The following is a 10000-nucleotide window of genomic DNA, read 5'->3' as shown; positions in this document are numbered from 1 at the left end:
AGAGATACATTGTCGGGAGGTGGAACCCGAAAAATGTACAAGTCCGGGAATACGGGGTGCATCGTATGTAACGTTCGATGTACATATAAAGCCTGGTAGGTGTTGGGATTATATCTGCAACACGGGCATTATCGAAAGATGGTTAAGTGGAGTCACCCAATGGGTGCCGTGCGTTATCAGGTACGTAATGCACAGTAGAGATACATTGTCGGGAGGTGGAACCCGAAAAATGTACAAGTCCGGGAATACGGAAAAGTTCCCCATGAAAGGCTGGGGATACAATTATTGATACAAATAATGTGCCTAAGGGTACATTTATTTTTCTAAGTCCCAGAAATCCGTCACTGAACATCACGACTTACAAACACATCTTCCCCCGGTCCTCCCATATACGGCACGGGGACAAGTATGAAGAATGAAAATCATGTGTGTATGGAACATATAATGTGCCTGAGAGCACATTTTTTTTCTAAGTCCCAGAAATCCGTCACTGAACATCACGACTTACGAAGACATGTTCCCCCGGTCCTCCCATATACGGCACCGGGACAAGTATGAAGAATGAAAATCATGTGTGTATGGAACATATAATGTGCCTGAGAGCACATTTTTTTTCTAAGTCCCAGAAATCCGTCACTGAACATCACGACTTACGAAGACATGTTCCCCCGGTCCTCCCATATACGGCACGGGGACAAGTATGAAGAATGAAAATCATGTGTGTATGGAACATATAATGTGCCTGAGAGCACATTTTTTTTCTAAGTCCCAGAAATCCGTCACTGAACATCACGACTTACAAACACATCTTCCCCCGGTCCTCCCATATACGGCACGGGGACAAGTATGAAGTATGAAAATTTTTGGTCACAGCGTGAAATCCCTCTAATGATCATGAAAATAGCATCGGATCACTTATCTGACCATAAAAAGTGGACCAAAACCCTATTTGGACAAACTTTTTGGTCCTATGAAAAATCACTTTTCATATATGTCATGGTCGAAAATTTTCTAAGTCCCAAAAAATCACATATTCTCGAATATCTCGAAAACTACGTATCGGACAGGGGTCAACCAAGGTGTTTTAGAAAGGTCTTTACAAGCTCTATTTAATGAGCCATAGCGACTTTCAAGTGATTTTTTGACACTTTTTCGCATATCGGCATCCTTGGTTCCCATACTGGCCATAGGCCATAGGGCACCGAACGGCCAACTTTTGGTCCGGGGGTGAAATTTTTTTTTCACGAGATTTTGATGAAAATGGCTTCGGAACGCGTTTCTAATAATGAAAAGTGAAACCAAACAGTATTTGCGAAGAAAAAATTGTCCTATGAAAAAATCACTTTTCATATATGTCATGGTCGAAAATTTTCTAAGTCCCAAAAAATCACTTATTCTCGAATATCTCGAAAACTACGTATCGGACAGGGGTCAACCAAGGTGTTTTAGAAAGGTCTTTACAAGCTCTATTTAATGAGCCATAGCGACTTTCAAGTGATTTTTTGACACTTTTTCGCATATCGGCATCCTTGGTTCCCATACTGGCCATAGGCCATAGGGCACCGAACGGCCAACTTTTGGTCCGGGGGTGAAATTTTTTTTTCACGAGATTTTGATGAAAATGGCTTCGGAACGCGTTTCTAATAATGAAAAGTGAAACCAAACAGTATTTGCGAAGAAAAAATTGTCCTATGAAAAAATCACTTTTTCTTAGGGTACGGGTCAAAAATTTTCTAAGTCCCAAAAAATCACTTATTCTCGAATATCTCGAAAACTACGTATCGGACAGGGGTCAACCAAGGTGTTTTAGAAAGGTCTTTACAAGCTCTATTTAATGAGCCATAGCGACTTTCAAGTGATTTTTTGACACTTTTTCGCATATCGGCATCCTTGGTTCCCATACTGGCCATAGGCCATAGGGCACCGAACGGCCAACTTTTGGTCCGGGGGTGAAATTTTTTTTCACGAGATTTTGATGAAAATGGCTTCGGAACGCGTTTCTAATAATGAAAAGTGAAACCAAACAGTATTTGCGAAGAAAAAATTGTCCTATGAAAAAATCACTTTTTCTTAGGGTACGGGTCAAAAATTTTCTAAGTCCCAAAAAATCACTTATTCTCGAATATCTCGAAAACTACGTATCGGACAGGGGTCAACCAAGGTGTTTTAGAAAGGTCTTTACAAGCTCTATTTAATGAGCCATAGCGACTTTCAAGTGATTTTTTGACACTTTTTCGCATATCGGCATCCTTGGTTCCCATACTGGCCATAGGCCATAGGGCACCGAACGGCCAACTTTTGGTCCGGGGGTGAAATTTTTTTTTCACGAGATTTTGATGAAAATGGCTTCGGAACGCGTTTCTAATAATGAAAAGTGAAACCAAACAGTATTTGCGAAGAAAAAATTGTCCTATGAAAAAATCACTTTTTCTTAGGGTACGGGTCAAAAATTTTCTAAGTCCCAAAAAATCACATTTTCTCGAATATCTCGAAAACTACTTATCGGACAGGGGTCAACCAAGGTGTTTTAGAAAGGTCTCAACAAGCTCTAAATAATGGGCCATAGCGACTTTTTAGTGATTTTTTGACAAATTTTGTCATATCGGCATCCCGAGTTCCCATACTGGCCATAGGCCATGGGGCCCCGAACGAAAAAATTTTGGTCCGAGGGTCAAAATTTTTTTTCTCATAAATTTGTTCAAAACGCCGTCGGAACGCGCCTTAGATCATGAAAAGTGAAAAGAAACAGTATTTTGCAAAAGTTGGGGTGGCCTATGACTTACATGGCCACGTCCTAGGTCCGAGTTCCCGAGGTCGTGTTCTTCAGTGGCGGAAAAAAATGGCCACTTGTGGGAGATGCAAAATGTTCATTTTGTATTATAGGGGACACACTATCGAAGCGAAAATTTCAGAAATGGCCTAAAACGTGAAGAAATGATGGGGTATGTACGAAAAGAAGGTTTTTATGGTCAAACGGTGAAAATTTTTTTTTTATGAAAAATTTTGGTCTCCCACCGTTCATGAATTTCTAGGACCAAAAATCGAAAAATTTGAAAACTTCACGATCGAAAGGGAAACGCATATGTGGTGTTCCTAGGTGTGTACGGTGTACGAAAAACGGGTTCACGATGAGATATCAGGCAAATAAGTGGACCTAAAGTGAGTTATACGGGTAAGACGAGGTGTCCAAAGACCGAAATAGGGGTACCAACTGAGAACGAAATGAAGGTCCCCGAAGTCGCCATACAAGTTATAGGAGGTGTCCAAAGTACGAAAAGAGTTCCATATTCGGCTGTTCCTACTATATGGTTCCCTGATTGCTGCTCCAAGGAGTAGTGAGGAAGTGTCCAAAGGTCTGTTGGGGGTATCGAGGTGATACCCTCGACGGACAATATGCACGAAAAGTGGTTCGATGATCTATCCTGTAGGTCGTACGGCAGCCATACCCGGCTGGAAGTACCGCGGTAATTCCGCAATAAAACGTTCGCCAGACGAACAAACAAATTGAATTAGCTCATCGTAGTGTACGGAAACGAAACGAAAATGTAAGGTGATTAGGGATCCGGGAGCAATCTCGCGATCCCATGGTTCGGTGTAAGAAATGATACGAAGTGTTCATAAGTCTCCTCTGGAGGCAGAACCATCGTAGCAAAGTTCGGGAACCCAAGGGTCACAAAAACTCGTAGGACGATATCCACGAATAATCGGGGACTTGTGGGGACTACCGTGCCCTGACAAGTCAACTACACCTTAACTGGTGATGGTCGTCCTACGGGGACCTGCGGGGAACAAAAGGGTCACTAAAACTCGTAGGACAATATCTCCGAATAATCGGGGACTTGTGGGGACCACCGTGCCCTGACAAGTCAACTACACCTTAACTGGTGATGGTTGTCCTACGGGGACCTGCCGGGAACCCAAGGGTCACAAAAACTCGTAGGACGATATCCACGAATAATCGGGGACTTGTGGGGACTACCGTGCCCTGACAAGTCAACTACACCTTAACTGGTGATGGTCGTCCTACGGGGACCTGCGGGGAGCAAAAGGAGTCAGAAACAATCGTAGGACGATATCCACGAATAATCGGGGACTTGTGGGGACTACCGTGCCCTGACAAGTCAACTACACCTTAACTGGTGATGGTCGTCCTACGGGGACCTTCAGGGAGCCGCAGTAAGTCGCAGGTCGTATGCGAGCCTTGATTGGTCCTGTTGGGGGCGTGCGGGGTGTAATGCCTCGGTACGTCAAATGTTGGTGTACGATGTACATCGATAATCTGACATCCTCCTGAACAACCTTTGCTCGTGTGGTTATTGGCGCTGTGGAGTCGGTGTACTGCCGCAGGTCAATGAGAGTGGTCACAACAAAGATTGTGTCACCTGATGAACGTAGAAAGAGAGTCTGCGGGGACTGGTGCCCTGGTAGACAAAAAATATCGAACAAGCAATTGACGAAGACGAATTCTGGTTGATCCTACCAGTAATATACGCTTGTCTCAAAGGTTAAGCCATGCATGTCTAAGTACAAACATAAATGAATGTGAAACCGCATAAGGCTCAGTACAACAGCCATAATTCACAAGATCATCCACCCATCAGTTACTTGGATAACTGTGGAAAAGCCAGAGCTAATACATGCAACATGCCGGGACCGCTGTCCGCTTGCGGGCGGTGGAACTGGTGCACTTATTAGTAAAACCAATCGCCTCCGGGCGGCTTGAGTTGAAGTCTGGATAAGGATGCCGATCGTATGGTCGCTTGACCGACGACAGATCTTGCAAATGTCTGCCCTATCAACTATTGATGGTAGTGTAGAGGACTACCATGGTTGCGACGGGTAACGGGGAATCAGGGTTCGATTCCGGAGAGGGAGCCTGAGAAATGGCTACCACATCCAAGGAAGGCAGCAGGCGCGTAAATTACCCAATCCCGGCACGGGGAGGTAGTGACGAGAAATAACAATATGGACCTCTCTAACGATGGTCCATAATTGGAATGAATTGAGCATAAATCCTTCAATAAGGATCAAGTGGAGGGCAAGTCTGGTGCCAGCAGCCGCGGTAATTCCAGCTCCACTAGCGTATATTAAAGTTGTTGCGGTTAAAACGTTCGAAGTTGATTCCCCGTCCAGACACGCGACCGCCGCGGGCGCCCGGCACACGCCGGATACGTTCGTGCGCGAGCTCGCGGCTGCGACTCACAATGGTGTGCCTGGGCGTCAACCTCGTGATCGGTCGGGCACGTCCCGAGCCGGTGCGTGGTGCCCGGGCAGCTCCCATTTACCTTGAACAAATTAGAGTGCTTCAAGCAGGCTAGTACAAAAGCGTCCACACCCGCCCAGGGTTGGCGTTGGCCGAGAATAATCTTGCATGGAATAATGGAACATGACCTCGGTCTGAGTCTTTTGGTTGGTTTTGTATAGACCCAGAGGTAATGATTAACAGAAGTAGTTGGGGGCATTGGTATTACGGCGCGAGAGGTGAAATTCGTAGACCGTCGTAGGACCAACTGAAGCGAAAGCGTTTGCCATGGATGCTTTCATTAATCAAGAACGAAAGTTAGAGGATCGAAGGCGATTAGATACCGCCCTAGTTCTAACCGTAAACGATGCCAATCAGCAATTGGGAGACGCTACTACATTCGGTGCTCTCAGTAGCTTCCGGGAAACCAAAATCGGGTTCCGGGGGAAGTATGGTTGCAAAGTTGAAACTTAAAGGAATTGACGGAAGGGCACCACAAGAAGTGGAGCTTGCAGAGGCGAACTGTCAACCGAAGCGAGCGGACGCCTTTCGTGAGCTTCTGGTAAAATACAGTTATTTGAGTGAAAACGATCTTCCAAGCAGTGAAACGTGCGTGCAAAGTGTGTAGTTGACCAGTTTGTACGCCAGCTGAGTGAAGACCCGGCGAAAAACCGTGAATATTTAGTTTAAAACGGCACACAAACATTGCGTCGCGCTTCGGCGCGTGTGACCGGAATATTGCGTGTGTGGTGAGGTGAGTGCGTGCGTGCGAAGCGCTCCCTTTCGGTGCGGTGGAAAGGGAGCCCGCACCCGCAGTTGGGTGAAAAAACATTACAGGAGCAAAGAGTGCTGTGAAATCATTCCGTTAACGGAAAAAATAAACATTCAGTGTTAAAACAGCACCACAAAACGGTGAAAAAACAACGGTGCAAAACACGTGCTAAGGGCACCTGTACTTAGAAGGGCAGTGTGTGTCAGCGTGGGTTTGTGCGTGCGAGGCGTGTTGCGTGTACTTGACAAGTGCACAGTGGAGAGCTGATCGGACATTCCGGTTGATGTCCTGGGAGAGCTCTCCCCTTTAGTGCCACCAGCGCCACCTATGGGGCACTAGCACAAGCCATATCGCGGACACAAACCACAAAAGCTCCGCACTGAGCTTTCGCGACTAAGGCGAATGCGGACCGCATACCGGCTAGGCGCAGAAGCCTAGTGTTTGCTGGGCAGAGCAACAAACCGGTTAGCGGTAGAAATGCAAGAGGAGGAGAGTAGGTCTGACGGGTCGGTGGATGCGGAAGCCACCGTAACCGTCAGACCGAAGAAGATGAAGATGTCGCCGCGAGTAGTGGTGACGCTCCTGTCGCCGGGAACGCTGTCGTCGCTGTGCAGCGCACCGGGAGCACCCACGCCAGCCCCGAGGGGAACGCCAGGGACATTAGGAGAGGCGGATGCGGAAGCGCGAGAGAGGACCGCCCCCGCCCCCGCCCCCACACCGTCACCACGGAGATCGGTATCTCCCGAGATGCTGGCGCCAGCCGCATCGCCGTCGGAAGAAGAAATCGAAGCCGTGGAACGGGAAGCGGAACCATCACCGCCTGCAGAGGACTTCACGAGTCGCTTCGAGAAGCTCTTGCAGAAGCTGGAAGAGATGACCGTGTTGTGGGAGAAGAGCGAGGCGGAGAACGCGAGACTCCGCCACGAGCTGAATATTTATCGCACGGGCGTGCGAACAATCGAGCAGCTGGAGGACTCAGTGACTGGCGTGCGCTTGGGAAGCCAAGCGACAACCAAGTCAAAATCCGGGCCCAGCAACAGGACGATCAGGCGCACCAAGCAACGTGAGAGAGCCGAAGCACGCCAGTCGCTGGGTCCTGCCCAGCATCGCCTGCTGGAGATGCAGGAGCAGCTGCGGCGGGAATTGCAATGCGAGGCACAGACGAGAGACGGGCATGGGCAGCGATCCCAACCCCTGCAGCCGCGGGACCCTCCGGCACCGGAAACCCGTCGGCAGCAGGAACAAACGTACCGGGACGCCCTGGTATCCGGATGGCAGGTGGCAGGGAAGCGGCAAAAGGCTCAGCCTTCAGCCGCAACCCAGCAGCGGCAACAGCCGAAACCTGCCGCACCGAGCCAACGCCCTGCACAGGCGAACCGACGGGCCCGACGCCGACGACCAGACGCGATCTTGGTGGTTCCGGCACCGGGGGTCTCCTTCGCGGAGATCTACAGGCCCATCCGGACGAGCCCGGCCCTGCAGGAGGATCAGAGGCACATCCGCATCGGGAAGAGGACCCCGAAAGGTAACCTCAGGATGGAGCTGGCACGTGACGTGGATGCCGAGGCGTTGTGTCGCCGCATCCAATTTACGCTGGGGGAGCTTGGGTCTGCCAAGGTCCTTACCGAGATGGCGGAGGTGCTTCTAAAGAACGTTGACAACCTCACCGAAGCGGACACCATCCGGGAAGCACTGAGGGCGGCACTTACGAGGGAGCCAACGGTGGCCTCGTTGCGGATGTGGGAGAGGGCCGACGCGACGAAACGGGCTCGCGTACGGCTACCGCGTGTCGAGGCAGAAGCCATCTTGAGCAAGAAGCGCTTGCTAATCGACTACGCTTCTTGCCAGCTGGAGGAGGCCCCCATGCTGGAAGCGGCAAAGCGCCGTTGCTTCCGGTGCCTGGAGAGGGGGCATTTGGCGGCGAACTGCGTCGGACCCGACCGCAGCAACTGCTGCATCCGTTGCGGAGAACCTGGCCATCGGGCGGCCACCTGCAGCAGTGCGGTTAGCTGCATCCGGTGTGGAGGACCGCACCGCATTGCAGCGCACGGCTGCAGAGGACCAAAACGATAGTGCGGAGTGCCGGAGAGACAACGCCCGTTTCGGCCCGAACGAGATCCGCCATCGGCCGATACTTTCTTCGTCGTCGGCAAAGGCGGAACCAGCGGCAATAAGATACCGCGCCCAATGACGCGCCGGTATATTGCCGCCATCGCGTTCGGGCCGAATGCGCTGTCGAAACCAAAGGAGGAGTAAGCCCGACGATGGGCCAACCACGAGAGCGGACCGCCATAGTGTTCTTACGTCGGCGGACGTCGAAGCCGCCATCGCTACCATGAACACTTAGTGGGAGCGGTCTAGGCTGCAACGACCGGCCAGTGACAGAGCGTGCGAGAAACGACCGGGCGAGACCGGCATTTTGCCGTCTCCGCTTTGTGCGGTCGTTCGTTCTCGCACAGGCGGGCGAGAGAGAGCGCGCGTGCGCTCGGTTCGGGTACGATCGGCATTTTGCGTTCTCCGCTTTGTGCGTACGTTCGTACCCGACCAATAGCGTGCGAGTACTCCATTTGTGTTATAAGCGTCATTTGTCGTCTACGTTTTGTGCGGATGTCCGTCCAATCGTAATAGGGAGACTGTCTTTGCTTGTTTAACTGTGTGCATGTGCGTTCATGCATTTAATGTTAGAGTAAGCATCAGGGAACCGAAGAAATGGCGAATTGCGGGCACGCCCGCTTCGTCTGTGATTAGGAGTTATGTTCGTGTCCGTCATTTTTATTAAATGTAGTGTTGTCGAACAGTTAGGCGGGGCGCGGGCCCTCACTTTATGTAGAGAGGAACGCCATTGCCGCCGGTGGCTACGCCCTCGCCGGGAAGGCCGCCGGCAATGGAGTTTGTTTATTTATTATTTGTCACCCAATATTTGTTCATGCGCGTTTTGTATCTGTTTTATTGTAAATGGTATATGTTACCGCAACAAAATATTGATCTATAATAAATAAACACGTGGCTTTAAAAAAAAAAAAAAAAAAGAAGTGGAGCTTGCGGCTTAATTTGACTCAACACGGGAAAACTTACCAGGTCCGAACTTATCGAGGTAAGACAGATTAAGAGCTCTTTCTCAAATTTAAGGGTAGTGGTGCATGGCCGTTCTTAGTTCGTGGAATGATTTGTCTGGTTAATTCCGATAACGAACGCGACTCAAACAAGCTAACTAGAACGCTGTCAGCAGTGTGCCTCCGGGCGCACCTGACGTTACGGGGCGGCGGCGCCTTCGCGGGCGGTCGTCGCACTAGTTTGCCCTGCTTAGCGGGACAACTTGTGTTTAGCAAGGTGAGAGTGAGCGATAACAGGTCCGTGATGCCCTTAGATGTTCTGGGCTGCACGCGTGCTACAATGTGGGCAGCAGCGTGTTCTCGCCAATAGGCGCCCCCATTCCGAGAGGAACGGGAAATCACCCAAATGCTCATTTAGTTGGGATTGGGGACTGCAACGGTCCCCATGAACCTGGAATTTCTAGTAAGTGCTAGTCATTAGCTAGCGCTGATTACGTCCCTGCCCTTTGTACACACCGCCCGTCGCTACTACCGATGGATTATTTAGTGAGGTCTCTGGAGGCATACCTTCCGCGGTTCCTTCGTGAGCTGCAGTTGGCACGGCCGAAGTTGACCGAACTTGATGATTTAGAGGAAGTAAAAGTCGTAACAAGGTTTCCGTAGGTGAACCTGCGGAAGGATCATTACCGATCAAACAAGTCCGGGAGTGAGGTTGCCAAACGCATCGTCGGCATCACATGCTGACGCGCACGCTACAACCACAAGATGGTGTAGCACACTTGGTAGAGTTGAGCGAAAGCAACTCTTTCAAAGGGATACACATACCACTGCCTCGGCGCAGGTCAGTAAAGACGCACACTTTGGTAGTACCGGGTACCTTATACACTGACTGATTGTCGTGTCACAAAGGGGTGATCGACAGTCGCACTTTGG

Source organism: Anopheles stephensi, unplaced genomic scaffold (assembly GCF_013141755.1).
Source record: "Anopheles stephensi strain Indian unplaced genomic scaffold, UCI_ANSTEP_V1.0 ucontig391, whole genome shotgun sequence".
Taxonomy (NCBI): Eukaryota; Metazoa; Arthropoda; class Insecta; order Diptera; family Culicidae; genus Anopheles; species Anopheles stephensi.
Note: the sequence above shows the minus strand (reverse complement) of the source record.